We start from the raw sequence: 16,024 nt of genomic DNA, 5'->3' as shown, positions 1-16,024 counted from the left end.
AGCAGCAATAACAGCAGCAGTAATAACAGAAGCAGTAATAACAGTAGCAGGAACAGCAGCAGCAATAACAGCAGCAGTAATAACAGCAGCAGTAATAACAGTAGCAGTAACAGCAGCAGCAGTAACAGCAGCAGCAATAACAGCAGCAGTAATAACAGTAGCAGTAACAGGAGCAGCAGTAATAACAGCAGCAGTAATAACAGTAGCAGGAACAGCAGCAGTAATAACAGTAGCAGTAACAGCAGCAGCAGTAATAACAGCAGCAGTAATAACAGCAGCAGCAATAACAGCAGCAGTAATAACAGTAGCAGTAACAGGAGCAGCAGTAATAACAGCAGCAGTAATAACAGTAGCAGGAACAGCAGCAGTAATAACAGTAGCAGTAATAACAGCAGCAGTAATAACAGCAGTAATAACAGTAGCAGGAACAGCAGCAGTAACAGCAGCAGCAGTAACAGCAGCAGCAATAACAGCAGCAGTAATAACAGCAGCAGTAATAACAGCAGTAATAACAGTAGCAGGAACAGCAGCAGTAACAGCAGCAGCAGGAACAGCAGCAGCAATAACAGCAGCAGTAATAACAGTAGCAGTAACAGCAGCAGCAATAACAGCAGCAGTAATAACAGCAGCAGTAATAACAGTAGCAGGAACAGCAGCAGTAATAACAGTAGCAGTAACAGCAGGAGTTATAACAGCAGCAGCAATAACATATATGATAAAAAATATGACAAGAACTCAGCATTAAACTTTGTTGGTACACATTCATCTTGATAATGCCAGATAAACGACGATGGAAAGGGATGTAATGGATCACAATCAACCAATCAGCTGTCACATAATACAATACTGTTAATTGGTTCTGGTAATTTACCAGTAACAAAGGTAGAATCATTCCCAGTAAATTACCCGTGTTATTATGTGTAAAATGATGTGTAAACGCAGAATGAAGATTACCGGTATGTGCTGTAAGTATTTTACAGTAATAATTTTACAGTAATTTACCGGGATCCACTAGATTGCTTTGTGAAAGGGGCTTACACAGTGTCCTAACTAAACGCCATGCAACGCGATAAAAACACGGGATTAAAGGCATCTTTTCCACGTTAATTTAAATTTGTGTCCTAAAAAAAACCTGCGACAGCAAAATGCAATGATTTTTTTTTTTTAAACGCTTTCTATTTCTGCGACGTTGCGGTAGGGACAACAACACAAAACATGGCAATGATAATCTCAGGTAGTGTTTGTGCTTTATTTAATGTTAAAAGCGTGTAATGTGACTTTGAATGAGTGCTCCAATCTTTGTAACATAGGTCTTCTAAAAGCAACAATGCACCTCAGATCTTAAAATTAAACATTTAAACTGTGAACAAACAAGTATATTCTATGACGATGATGATGATGATAAACAACTTTCCAAGGGGAAATTTAGGTGTTACAGCAGCATAAAAACAAAAACATATTTCAGAGAAACAAAAATATAATGCTTATAACAAATATAACAAAAAAATTACACATATTGTGTTCAAAAGATTGTTCTAATAACTCAGAATATACTTTTAGTAATGTTTAAATGGTGTGAATATTTGTGAATTTGATTATGTACTTATCCATTTCCTTGCAAGTGCCATCAAAATTAATCTCTGTACCATAGCCTACACTTGCCGCGAGAGCCCGCCCACACACTGTTCTGATTGGCTGTGGTTTTTGATCGATTTTGTCGCATCTCGTAGTTGCGTCTGGTATGGACAGACAAGTTGCTTGTCGCTGGAATCTAAGCACATCACATGTAGTTAGGACACAGTGCTAGACTAATGAATATTATTTTAATGATGCTGCAAATAATTTTGTCTCAGAAATAATTATCAAAAAAATCAATCAATAAAAACAACAACAACAAAAAACAAAAACAAACACAATTTCAGATCAGAAGGCCCGAGGCAGTGGTTAATGGACTAATGGATTAGAGGACAGCGTCTCTCTAGTGGTGATTTTAAACTCATGCTCCTGGCAGAAACGGCAGAAAACCTACAATTGTTTCCATATGTGCATCAAACTGCTTTTCCATTATTCAAACTCCTCCTTGTCCTTTTTTGTTCTCTCTCTCTCTCTCTCTCTCTCTCTCTCTCTCTCTCTCTCTCTCTCTCTCTCTCTCTCTCTCTCTCTCCTAATAATTTGGAGTTTTTAAAACTTTTATGATGTCTGTCTTAATCAGAACAACCTGGCACATTTTGGCATGGCTACAAACTTATGGTAATTCAATCATTGTGAGAGAGAGAGAGAGAGAGAGAGAGAGAGAGAGAGAGAGAGAGAGAGAGAGAGAGAGAGAGAGAGAGAGAGAGAGAGAGAGAGAGAGAACGAGAAAAAAGAGCAGAGTAAAAACAGAGAGACTGCGGTAACCATCTTTCTCTCGACTGTGAGGCGACTCGAGCAAAAATAGATGTTCCATTACAGACGGAGGAGTGGAAAGTAGCGGAGGCTTAGGTGAGGGAAAATGGCAAGAAAGAAGAATGTCTGCAAAGCAGACAGGAATCTGACAGTAATGGTAGTTGACAGACGTGAGTTCATGGCAGGTTCGTGATGACATCACTAGCTAATTTGAGAAAGTTTTTGTCTCACCGAACACATGTAGTTACACATGTACATGTAATACCCATGCTGAACTGTAAACTAGATTAAGGGTGTACTCACACTAGGCGTGGTTGCCTTGTACCGTGCCCAAGCGCCGATTGTCCCCATTCTGTCACATGCCTGTCCTGTCTTGTGTGCACTTGTGGGTTTTGTTATGTTGAGCATGTGCTCGTGTCCCTGTCAGTTCCCTCCCCCTTGTTATCTGATTATTGGTTAATTTGCCCCACCTGTTCTCCCTCATTATCTGCCTTGTTTGTTCCCTTTATAATCTCCTTGTGTTTGTCAGTCTGGGTTGGATCCTTGTGTAATGTCTGCGTCTTCCGTCCTCCCCGTGATTCTGTTGGTTTGTTTAAGTTTGTATTTATATTATTCTATTATGTGTTTTTCCCCCTCGTGGGTTTTGTTTTGAGTTTGTTTTATTTGTTATAAATAAATATATTATTTTCTGCACTTGAGTCCTCGCACCATTTCCTTTGTCTGTGACGTGACAGAAGGATCCAACCATACTATGAGGACTCAGCAGAGAAGTTCTCCCTCGGTGCCAGTTCCGGGGGTCCCGAGTCCGGGAATCCCGAGTCCAGACATGGCCTGGAGGGCCGTAATGGGAGGGTTTGTGGTGGCAGTCCTGCATGCTTGGGAAAAGCACAGGGTGTCATCCACCACTCCGGTGGTCCCAGTTCCGGTGGATCGTGCGCCGGTGGTCCCTGTGCCGGTGGTCCCTGTGCCGGTGGATCATGTTCCGGTGGTCCCTGTGCCGGTGGATCGTGCTCCGGTGGTCCCTGTGCCGGTGGATCGTGTTCCGGTGGTCCCTGTGCCGGTGGATCGTGTTCCGGTGGTCCCTGTGCCGGTGGATCGTGTTCCGGTGGTCCCTGTGCCGGTGGATCGTGTTCCGGTGGTCCCTGTGCCGGTGGATCGTGTTCCGGTGGTCCCTGTGCCGGTGGATCGTGTTCCGGTGGTCCCTGTGCCGGTGGACTCCGTTCCGGTGGTCCCGAGTCCGGAAACGGCCTGGAGGGCTGTGATGGGATGCTTTGTGGTGGCAGTCCTGCATGCGTGGAAGGAGCACAGGGCTTTATCCGAAGCCCCGGAGGCAGTTCCGGTGGTCCCAGTTCCGGTGGATCGTGTGCCGGTGGTCTCAGTTCCGGTGGATCGTGTTCCGGTGGTCCCTGTGCCGGTGGATCGTGTTCCGGTGGTCCCAGTTCCGGCAGATCATGTTCCGGTGGTCCCAATGCCAGCAGATCGTATTCCGGTGGTCCCAGTGCCGGTGGATACTGCTGGACTGGAGAAGTTTCCCCAACGCCCTGCCTGCGCCGCTGAGGCGCCCTGCTCTCCCTGCGCCGCTGAGGCGCCCTGCTCTCCGTGCGCCGCTGAGGCGTCCTGCTCTCCGTGCGCCGCTGAGGCGTCCTGCTCTCCGTGCGCCGCTGAGGCGTCCTGCTCTCCGTGCGCCGCTGAGGCGTCCTGCTCTCCGTGCGCCGCTGAGGCGTCCTGCTCTCCGTGCGCCGCTGAGGCGTCCTGCTCTCCGTGCGCCGCTGAGGCGTCCTGCTCTCCGTGCGCCGCTGAGGCGTCCTGCTCTCCGTGCGCCGCTGAGGCGTCCTGCTCTCCGTGCGCCGCTGAGGCGTCCTGCTCTCCGTGCGCCGCTGAGGCGTCCTGCTCTCCGTGCGCCGCTGAGGCGTCCTGCTCTCACCGCGCCGCTGAGGCGTCCTGCTCTCACCGCGCCGCTGAGGCGTCCTGCTCTCACCGCGCCGCTGAGGCGTCCTGCTCTCACCGCGCCGCTGAAGCGTGCTGCTCTCACCGCGCCTCCCTGGCGCCCCCTGCACTCACCGCGCCTCTCTGGCACCCTGCTCTCACCGCGCCTCTCTGGCACCCTGCTCTCACCGCGCCTCCCTGGCTGCCTGAACTCTATGGGCCGCCCCGGCCGCTTGAACTTGGTGGGCCTCCCTGGCCATTCGAACTTTGTGGGCCACCATGGCCTCCTGAACTTTTTGTTTTCCTCGTTCCTCCCTTGTTTACCCCTCCCTTGTCTGTACCTTCTTTGTCTGTCCCTCCCGTGCCCCCCTGGTCTGTCCCTCCGGTGCCCCCCTGGTCTGTCCCTCCGGTGCCCCCCTGGTCTGTCCCTCCCGTGCCCCCCTGGTCTGTCCCTCCCGTCCCTCCCTGGTCTGTCCCTCCCGTCCCTCCCTGGTCTGTCCCTCCCGTCCCTCCCTGGTCTGTCCCTCCCGTCCCTCCCTGGTCTGTCCCTCCCGTCCCTCCCTGGTCTGTCCCTCCCGTCCCTCCCTGGTCTGTCCCTCCCGTCCCGCCCGGGTCTGTCCCTCCCGTCCCTAGTGGAGCGTCTGGTAGCCGCTCCTTAAGGAGGGGGTAATGTCACATGCCTGTCCTGTCTTGTGTGCACTTGTGGGTTTTGTTATGTTGAGCATGTGCTCGTGTCCCTGTCAGTTCCCTCCCCCTTGTTATCTGATTATTGGTTAATTTGCCCCACCTGTTCTCCCTCATTATCTGCCTTGTTTGTTCCCTTTATAATCTCCTTGTGTTTGTCAGTCTGGGTTGGATCCTTGTGTAATGTCTGCGTCTTCCGTCCTCCCCGTGATTCTGTTGGTTTGTTTAAGTTTGTATTTATATTATTCTATTATGTGTTTTTCCCCCTCGTGGGTTTTGTTTTGAGTTTGTTTTATTTGTTATAAATAAATATATTATTTTCTGCACTTGAGTCCTCGCACCATTTCCTTTGTCTGTCACGTCACAGACAAAGGAAATGGTGCGAGGACTCAAGTGCAGAAAATAATATATTTATTTATAACAAATAAAACAAACTCAAAACAAAACCCACGAGGGGGAAAAACACATAATAGAATAATATAAATACAAACTTAAACAAACCAACAGAATCACGGGGAGGACGGAAGACGCAGACATTACACAAGGATCCAACCCAGACTGACAAACACAAGGAGATTATAAAGGGAACAAACAAGGCAGATAATGAGGGAGAACAGGTGGGGCAAATTAACCAATAATCAGATAACAAGGGGGAGGGAACTGACAGGGACACGAGCACATGCTCAACATAACAAAACCCACAAGTGCACACAAGACAGGACAGGCATGTGACACATTCCCCCGCTGGCCTGTGGAATTATATATATATATATATATATATATATATATATATATATATATATATATATATATATATATATATATATATATATATATAAACATTTATCATTGATCTATTATAACATTTATGTTGGTTTGGTTGTTAGGCTGTTTCCTTATAAAGGTCCAGAAATTTGTGGGTTTTCCTGTGTAATTTGTCAATTTTAAGTAATATGCACTTATAGGCGGTGCACAACGTGCATTCACTCTGCTTATTACACACACAGGGACACAGAGCAGCACACACCTATTTTTAAATATAAAAAATGTAAGAATTTCACTCGCAAATTCTGCCATGTAAATAGTATATATATAGTGAAACCCAGAGACTCTGGTTTATTGCACATTACGCCCAAAACACACCCATGACTACGCTGGCACGCTGACTATTTTTTTCCGTCATTAAACTAGCCAAATTGGATTCGGACACGCCCTAATGCACCTGTGGCGTGCGCTTTAGACCATGAGCTCTACTAATATTAATTTGGCCGTTCATGGCGAGTGCGACGAACTGCTCCCCGTTTAGAGCTTCTCTCTTCCAGAAATTACTTATAGGACTCCTGAGAGTCCCTGCGGTCATTGTTAATTGCTGCACACCAGTAGGGTCTGTCAATTGCACGTGCCTCCCAGTTGTCCAGGTTGATGGAGAAGGCCTGAAGATCCCTCTTAATGACGTCTTTAAAACTTAGATGGGGGAAACCACGTTTGCGGGGGGCATTTGCCAGCTCGCCATACAACAAGATTTTTGGGAGGCGGGTGTCCTTCATTCGATAAATATGTCCAGTCCAACAGAGGTGGCGTTCACGAAGGATGGTGTACATGTCACTGGAACCAGTTCTCTCAAGTATGACAGAGTTTGGCACTTCGTCCTTCCAGCATACACCCAGAATGGAGCGGAGGCAGCAAAAATGGAAGGCGTTGAGGCGATGTTCGTGCATCCTGTAAGTCGTCCATTTCTCACTTGCATATAGCAAGGTGCTAAGTACACATGCATGGTACACACAGACTTTGAGGAGCAATGAGAAGTTCTTGTTGTGCCAGACACGTGCTCAATTTTCCAAACACAGATGATGCCCTCCCAATGCGCATGTCAAGCTCTGCATCAGGGTTATTGTTGTTTGATACTGTGGAACCCAGGTAGGTGAATTTGTCTACCACAGACAGAGGTGTGTTGCTAATGTATACTGTATAGGGTTCAGGGTTGCAGGTTGTGCAAGGATAACTGTTTTTTAAAGACTGATCTGCAAACCATCTGCATCTGATCTAAAAACTGTAGACATGCAGTGGCAAAAGATGAGCAGAGTAGTTGTAGATCTGCCTCTGAGTGGGCAACAAAGACAGCATCATCAGCATAAAGCAGCTCACGTATCAGAACATGGTGTACTTTAGTCTTCACCCGCAGTCTGGCCAGATTGAACAGTTTTCCTGAGCTGTGGGTGTGTAGCAGGATACCCGAGTCATCAGGGAAGGCACGGCATAGTAGGGCAGAGAAGAAAATTCTGAAAGGGACACATCCCTGCTTTACTCCACACCTTATCTGGAACTCTTCAGAGCAAGTGCTTTCGGACTGTACAGTTGCCTTCATGCCCTCATGAAACTCAGTGATCACCTTCAGTAACTTGAGGAGGAGAGCCAAGTCTTTGTAGGATGAGGAAAAGTCCAGATTGACTATGTCACGCCGGGTAAGTGGGAAAACAGATGCGGATCCAATAGTGAGTCAAAAAGGTCTCTTTATTACTGACATAGACCAGATAATTACAAGCAGTAGAAACTCAATGTCTGGAGAACTCGTGCCAGGCAGATGAAGTCAGGAGACGGTGCAGCATACGTGACACAGGGACGCAATGGGCAAGGACCAGGCACGGGAAAATCCAGGATGGAAGAATCCACACACACGACACCAGGAAGACGACTCCACATGAGGAAACACACGGGGACAACTGCAATGATCGACAAACACAGACTGCAGGTGAGGCAATTAAATAGGCAGGTGAGATGAGGTGCAGCTGGTGAATGATTGCAGTGATCAGTGACCATGCCTCCAACACAACCAAACACAGATATACAAAATGACTCAGTGAATCCATGAACCATGACACTAATGTAGTCAAAAGCCTTGGTCAAGTCTACAAAAACCAAGAACAGAGGTTAATGCTGCTCAATACACTTTTCCTGTAGTTGATGAACATAGAACACCATGTCTGCTATGGAGCGGCCAGCACAGAACCCACGCTGGCTTTCAGGGAGGATACGATCAGCAAGGATTTGTAGATGTGGTAGAATAGTGCGAGCAAATATCTTGCCAGCAAGACTGAGCAGAGATATTCCTCTGAAGTTGTTAGAATCTGCACGGTCCCCCTTGTTCTTATAGATGGTGATGATGTTGGCATCTCTAAGGGCATCTGGGAGATATCCACTCTTCCAGGACATCACAACCAGATGATGTAGGACAGAGGCAAGAACATCACCACCTACCTTGTAAGCCTGGGACCGTCAGCACCGGGACTTGTTAGTTTTCAATGCTTTAATTGCAGATTTGACTTCCTCAATGGTAATATCTGCATCCAGATCAGACATAGGAGAGTGCTCAGGAACAGCAGCAGTTATTGTCAATGTGTTGGCTGTGACAGGCTGAGCATAGAGAAGGCTATAGTGCTCTGCCCATCTCGCCAAATGAGATTCCAAATCAGTCAGAAGTTGATGAGTTGCCAGTCGTGGAAGCTGAAAGTTTGCCGTCATAAAGGAGAGATGAGATGCTCATAGCAGAGAGCGCCCGGGCAAAAATTTAAGTGAAAGCATGCATGCCCAGGTCAAACTTCCACCTCTGGACTACAGCTACAAAATCCAACGGAACACAGGTGCGTGACGGTTGGTGTAGTTGTGAGTTGCCCCGCAGTGACCAACTGACTAGGTCTATTGCCCCATGACCATTGGCGAGGTGCTCCTTTGCTCCTGAAAGGCTAGTAGGGTAGGCTGGACTGGGTTTCGTCTGGTCTCTCGCCTTTGACCTGTCTGCCTTGCTTAAAGCTACCCGGGGTATAAATCCCCCACCAGCTTAGCTCTCAGAGTCATTGGGACTCACAAGCTGTCCCACCATGACAAGGCACCAGCCCATGGAACAGACCATGATCTCAGATCATTTAAATAGGACCCTGTATGTCCACATGTGAGGGCTAAACCTTAGGGGTGTAAGAGTACAATACTGTCAATAAAGCAGCAACACTCTTCCTACTACATTTTTTTAAATAAAACCTTTTTGTTTTACTGGTTGAAACTCTCTTAAATACTCCACACAACCACTGGTTTACTGATAATTCCTTTATTTTCTGATGATATTTTACAGTATAGCATATTTTATGTAGTGTTTAAAACATATTGCCTGCATTTAAGCTTTAACAAATACTAGAAGTCAAAATTAAACATTTAGAACTAATTTATTTAGAAGTAATTCAAGTGTAATCGAGCAGTCTCTGTTGTCCAGTTTTCACCGTGCCGGAGCTTGTGTCGTGTTCAGCGGGGGAACTTCTAACTTCAGACCACAGCCCTGCGTTTCTCTCACAGCCGAAATATGCTGTGACTGACTCTGTCAATAAACAACCAGTGTACAGTTCTTAGAACATATTTTAACACTCTAAGTAAGTATTTATATTCTGTATCTTTCTGGATAAAATCATAAACATTTATGCAAGGGCGAGGGCAAGGTCTTAGGCTTTCAAAGCTAACTACTGCTAGCCTCTCTAAAGTGACGCCAAAGAACGCCAAAAAAGCCAACTGTATTGTCGCCTCTCGTTGACTGCATCTTGGCCAAAAATCTGAGCTTGAACACACCAAAAGGACTAAAGGCGACGGTCAGCTAGTATGTGCGTTCTGCTCCTGCGTGTAAGTAAATGTCAGTCTCTCTCAGCAGATATTAATCGTCTATTTTTTTCGTTCAAAAAGAAAAAAACTAGAACTACAGATATACAAACTGTAAACCAAGCAGCACTTGCTTAGCATTTAGATTATCAGTCATGCTAATTACTTTCTTCAATCCAGTCGGCTCATGTTATTATGAAAATATTCATGCATTCGAATGCTCAATTAAGATGGTGTAAAATTATAACAGCTTTCATCACTTTGGCTTTTATTCTCATTTGCTAAGCTGAACAGCCAATCAGGGTTCTCTCTCTCATGGATGCCGATTCAACATGCTGAATCTGTTCCCAAAAAACAGACGTGTCTGACTAGAGCCAACGGTGGGGAACAAACCGGAAAGAAACGGCTTGGTGTTAGAGGTCTGCATGGAGCACCTGAGACCTGTGGACCCGACCCCGGTCTGTTTAACATTGTGTGTGTAATATCTGAGGTGATCAGACTCGGACAACACTTGATCAGAGTCAGTCAGCACGGCTTGTGTGTTTTTTGTAACTTTCAACTTGTAAAATTACGATAAGAAAAGTGTGAGCCGGGAAACAAGGTTTAAAAAAAGAAAAAACACGAGCGATCTCTCTCTCTCTCTCTCTCTCTCTCTCTCTCTCTCTCTCTCTCTCTCTCTCTCTCTCTCTCTCTCTCTCTCCTGACTTCCACTGTAGGAGTCTATGGAATAAACTCCATGACTTTACATCAAAACAGGGTCAGAAATAAGACAAAATTGCAGTTGTTGCACGGTTAAATTGTTTCCCCTGACACAAATCCTTAAAATCCCCTTATTAAAACCGTACACCTTTAGCGTGACTGTCCACAATTAGTCCAATTTAGCAATGAGTGGCTTGATGAGTGGCTATCAACGTTGCTACCTGCTGTTGCCAATGCCTAATTTACAGAAGGGAAAGTCATGAAAACAGCTGTTGTCGAGTAATAGCACTAAACGCACATGATCATTCTTAAAAGGTGAGTTAAAGATACTAAATACATACAATAATGTATGTGTTTATTCTTAATGTGAGTTTTTTAATGATTTATGGTTAATTTAATTATTATACACAAGGTGGAAAACTAAATCTATAACCATTTATTGCATGAATACCATCAATAAAACTAAAGCTAGCATGGAGGAAGCCGATGTACAGGTCCTTCTAAAAAAATTAGCATATTGTGATAAAGATCATTATTTTCCATAATGTAATGATACAAATTAAACTTTCATATATTTTAGATTTATTGCACACCAACTGAAATATTTCAGGTCTTTAATTGTTTTAATACTGATGATTTTGACATACAGCTCATGAAAACCCAAAATTCCTATCTCAAAAAATTAGCATATCATGAAAAGGTTCTCTAAATGAGCTATTAACCTAATCATCTGAATCAACTAATTAACTCTAAACACCTGCAAAAGATTCCTGAGGCTTTTAAAAACTCCCAGCCTGGTTCATTACTCAAAACTGCAATCATGGGTAAGACTGCCGACCTGACTGCTGTCCAGAAGGCCATCATTTACACCCTCAAGCGAGAGGGGAAGACACAGAAAGAAATTTCTGGACGAATAGGCTGTTCCCAGAGTGCTGTATCAAGGCACCTCAGTGGGAAGTCTGTGGGAAGGAAAAAGTGTGGCAAAAAACGCTGCACAACGAGAAGAGGTGACCGGACCCTGAGGAAGATTGTGGAGAAGGACCGATTCCAGACCTTGGGGGACCTGCGGAAGCAGTGGACTGAGTCTGGAGTAGAAACATCCAGAGCCACCGTGCACAGGCGTGTGCAGGAAATGGGCTACAGGTGCCGCATTCCCCAGGTCAAGACACTTTTGGGCTACAGAGAAGCAGCACTGGACTGTTGCTCAGTGGTCCAAAGTACTTTTTTCGGATGAAAGTAAATTTTGCATGTCATTCGGAAATCAAGGTGCCAGAGTCTGGAGGAGGACTGGGGAGAAGGAAATGCCAAAATGCCTGAAGTCCAGTGTCAAGTACCCACAGTCAGTGATGGTCTGGGGTGCCATGTCAGCTGCTGGTGTTGGTCCGCTGTGTTTTATCAAGGGCAGGGTCAATGCAGATCGCTATCAGGAGATTTTGGAGCACTTCATGCTTCTATCTGCTGAAAAGCTTTATGGAGAAGAAGATTTCGTTTTTCAGCACGACCTGGCACCTGCTCACAGTGCCAAAACCACTGGTAAATGGTTTACTGACCATGGTATTACTGTGCTCAATTGGCCTGCCAACTCTCCTGACCTGAACCCCATAGAGAATCTGTGGGATATTGTGAAGAGAAAGTTGAGAGACGCAAGACCCAACACTCTGGATGAGCTTAAGGCCGCTATCGAAGCATCCTGGGCCTCCAGAACACCTCAGCAGCGCCACAGGCTGATCGCCTCCATGCCACGCCGCATTGAAGCAGTCATTTCTGCAAAAGGATTCCCGAACAAGTATTGAGTGCATAACTGAACATAATTATTTGAGATATGAATTTTGGGTTTTCATGAGCTGTATGCCAAAATCATCAGTATTGAAACAATAAAAGACCTGAAATATTTCAGTTGGTATGCAATGAATCTAAAATATATGAAAGTTTAATTTTTATCATTACATTATGGAAAATAATGAACTTTATCACAATATGCTGATTTTTTGAGAAGGACCAATTACAAACGAAAGTCACTATGACTGTTATCTATTTCTAAAGTGAGCTACAGTCTATGTAGGATAAATATGTGTGACAAAGGTTCTCAGCACTCAGCTGCCATGAACTATATAGGGATTAGAGAATCAATTAACAAGCGGGTGATTTCTGACACAGCAACAGAGTCAACACAAAGAGTCGATTAAAGTGCTGGAGTCAACTCTCCAACACTAATGAGTTTAATAATAATATGAATAAACCGTCTTGTTTAATCTTAAAGTTTTGGTGATTAGACTCGGCTCACCGAGATGATAGCAAATAAATAATGCATGCTGACGTCAGTGGCCATGGCACCGAACGAGCAATCGTTATTAGTTCAAAAGGGCAAACAGTCAAAGTTATTATGTGAGTTAACTCGAGTCGAAATGCAAATCGGCGAAATCGCATTTGTCATCCAACAACGTGACATAAAGTGGACTTTTACAGCTGAAATGATGAGTGAATTAAGCATGCTTGGAAAAACAAGAGAGGAATCCTGGCAAGGATTGTAATGCATCACAATCAGGTAATGTTATCAGAAAGGGAGATGACGGCTATAGGCTAAGTTTTGTGACTTTCGTGACTTGTTAATACACTGTCAGAAATAAAGGTACACTCAAAAAAAAAATGATTCAGGCCCTTCATAGATAAGACACATTTAAATGATGTTTACTTAATTAAGTTGTTTCGAAATTAGATGTTTGTGTTCAATCAGCCTAATATATTTAAACTGAAGTTTACTTAATTAATTTGCGTTAAAACTACATGAAATATTTGTGCTGACGTAACTAACTGGGCAGTGGATCTGTAGTTCCCAGCATGCTTTGCAAGGGACTGCGCTAGGAGAGAAAATATGGATTAAAGTGTTGTTTTATGTGTTTTTCAGTAAAGGGAAAGATGTTATAGTTTATGTTAGTGTTTAATGTCCAGTTATGGTGGACATTGAGGAGTTTGTCATTTTGTGGTTAGCATTACGCAGAAGTGTGTGTGTTTAGGCTGTGGGCACTTATATTCAAATTCATTGAATGGAATTCCTGCTTTAAATTCAATATTTTTAGTTTGTCCAGTGTGATTATTTTTTTTTTTTTTTGCATTTTATTTTAAAAAATATGCTTTTTGTTTCTAAAAGTTTTAAAGGCAAATTAAATTGATAACAGTGTTCACCTTACATAATAAACTCAACATAACATCATTAAATAAACGGCACATATAAATATTATGTAACACTGACGAATTCAAATGATTTGCATTTACTCAAAGATATTGTGCCAGCTTTACTTGAATTTTTTTTGTTCATGTAACTAAATTGGTAAAAATTGCTCAATATAATTGTGTTGAACCACTTACCACATATTTTTAAAGTAAATTTAACAAGTAATTTTTTGGTGTGTACATTGCTGTCACTGGGGCGGTACCCTAGGGTACAAAACCGAAAAGGTACAAATATCATTTAGGGGTGAGTATCTGAGTATCAACATCTTTGTACCTTAGGGTACCGCCCCAGTGACAGCACTGTACCTTTTTTTCTGAGAGTGTAGTTCATTTTGGTATAATGTGACAATCAGGTCCAGTCTGGTCTGTATCTTCCTGCCGGGTTTGGTCCCAGCTTTTCAGGTCCAGGTCTATTCCTGGTACTACGTTTTTGGCATTTCTCAGAACCGCATGGGTCCAGGTCCTGGTTTTTAAATAATAGACGGGTTTGGGTCGGTCCCGTGTAGCACATTACGGATCTCTTCGGGTTCGGGTAAAAAGTTTAAGACCCGTGTAGACCTCTACTTGGTGTCCCGGCCTTAACGGAGACTCGCTTGCAGTCAGAATGAGTCTTTATGTAAAATGGAAATACTCACGAGAATTTCTAACTTTTACCGATAAGGACACAACGCTAAGATTTAGGCCTAATTTATGTAGGCCATGCTGCGTTTGTTTGGTGCGTGCCGAACCGAAAGAGAATACATGCACCGTTCACCCCTAACGCTTATATGAGTGTATGGGACTGTATGCGAGCACACCGCCTTGTGTCAACATGCATGAAGTAATTAACAGGTTTGTGTGTGTTTCCATGGCAGTGGAAATGTACAAATGACTTCACATTTGGGCGTCTGCACAATGAATGTGCTCTTTCATTGGTTAGGATGTGAGCTTAACTTTATAACCCACAAACTAAAATCTCTCTCTCTCTCTCTCTCTCTCTCTCTCTCTCTCTCTCTCTCTCTCTCTCTCTCTCTCTCTCTCTCTCTCTCTCTCTTCTCTCTTTCTCTCTCTCTCTCTCTCACCAATTCTATCTAATTTTCTCCTCTTGTTCTTGCCAGGTCCATTTAAACGCAGCACAGTGTGCTCTTTGTGTGTTTGCCCCCGACTGTGCAAGGTTTTGGACTTTTGAGTACGACACACGTTTACATTCTGCTTAAGGTCTTTGTCTATGTCTGCTTGTGTGTTGTTGTCGGTGTGTTGATGCATATGCCAACACACACACACACACACACACACACACACACACACACACACACACACACACACACACACACACACACACACACACACACACACACACACAAAGAACTTCACATGACATCAATCTGTGTGGACTGTGTAGTGATCTCATTACAGACAACTTGCTGTTGATTAAAGCCTACTGTGTCTCACACACACACACACACACACACACACACACACTTTTCTTTTCCTCCTTCAGCCCGAGGCTCACTCCATTCTGCGGTTTCTCCTCCGCTCGCTTCCAAGCGGGGCCCCATTTTATGTTCTCTAAAAACTCACTCAACCGTACTTTCCTTTTTTCTGTTATTTTCCTTGCCCTTATATATTTGTTTTACTGATCTGTATAGATCGGTTATATTCTTTAATTCCATATTTATGGCACAAGTATACTTGTTACTTATGCTGATGTGTCCAGGAAAGCTTCTGTCATGCCCAGTTAATCCACTCAGGTAAATACAGTGGTCCAAATGTCTGAGACCTCTCTGAAAATTGATTTGTTAAAAAATCGAAACCTAGAAATAAACAGAATAGTTTAAGTTTTTTTGTTTAAAGATAACACACATACAATGCTATAATGTAAAATAAAGAATACATATTTATGATTTCTTGAATCAAACGGAGAATTTGACATGTCTAACATGTTCTAAAATGAATTATAGTATAACTAATTAAGTATTATGCATGTAGATTTGAAGATCATATATTGTTTGAAAGACTTGTAACACTGTACTTTTAAAATTAATTAGTAAGAAAAAAGTAAGTAAAATAATCCATTCACTGAATAAAATATATATCTTCCATTTTATAGATATTATTTGCATTAAAATCATGATTAAATATTGTTCAACAGTTTTTTTTAAGAGGTGGTTGATTATGATTTGACTTTTTTAACTTTAGTGAGTGTGTAAAGTTGCTGTTTGAGCATAAATAACATTAAGTTCAAAGATTAAAAGCAAAGGGAGATATTTTCTTGTACAGAAATTGGACTACAACAGACTACAAAGGACTACAACAAACGGCTGGTAGGGACTACAATGAGCTTATTCACAGGTAAGTGACATCATTAAACCGAAGATTTACATAAACCCTGCCCCCAAAAACACACAACAACAGCCATGTTGGGAAGAGGAAGAGTTGTTGTAGTCGAGCATATTAGAGAGTTGCTCAAGCTGCCACATCTGTT

Source organism: Pseudorasbora parva, chromosome 22, assembly GCF_024679245.1.
Source record: "Pseudorasbora parva isolate DD20220531a chromosome 22, ASM2467924v1, whole genome shotgun sequence".
NCBI classification, from domain to species: Eukaryota; Metazoa; Chordata; class Actinopteri; order Cypriniformes; family Gobionidae; genus Pseudorasbora; species Pseudorasbora parva.
Note: the sequence above shows the minus strand (reverse complement) of the source record.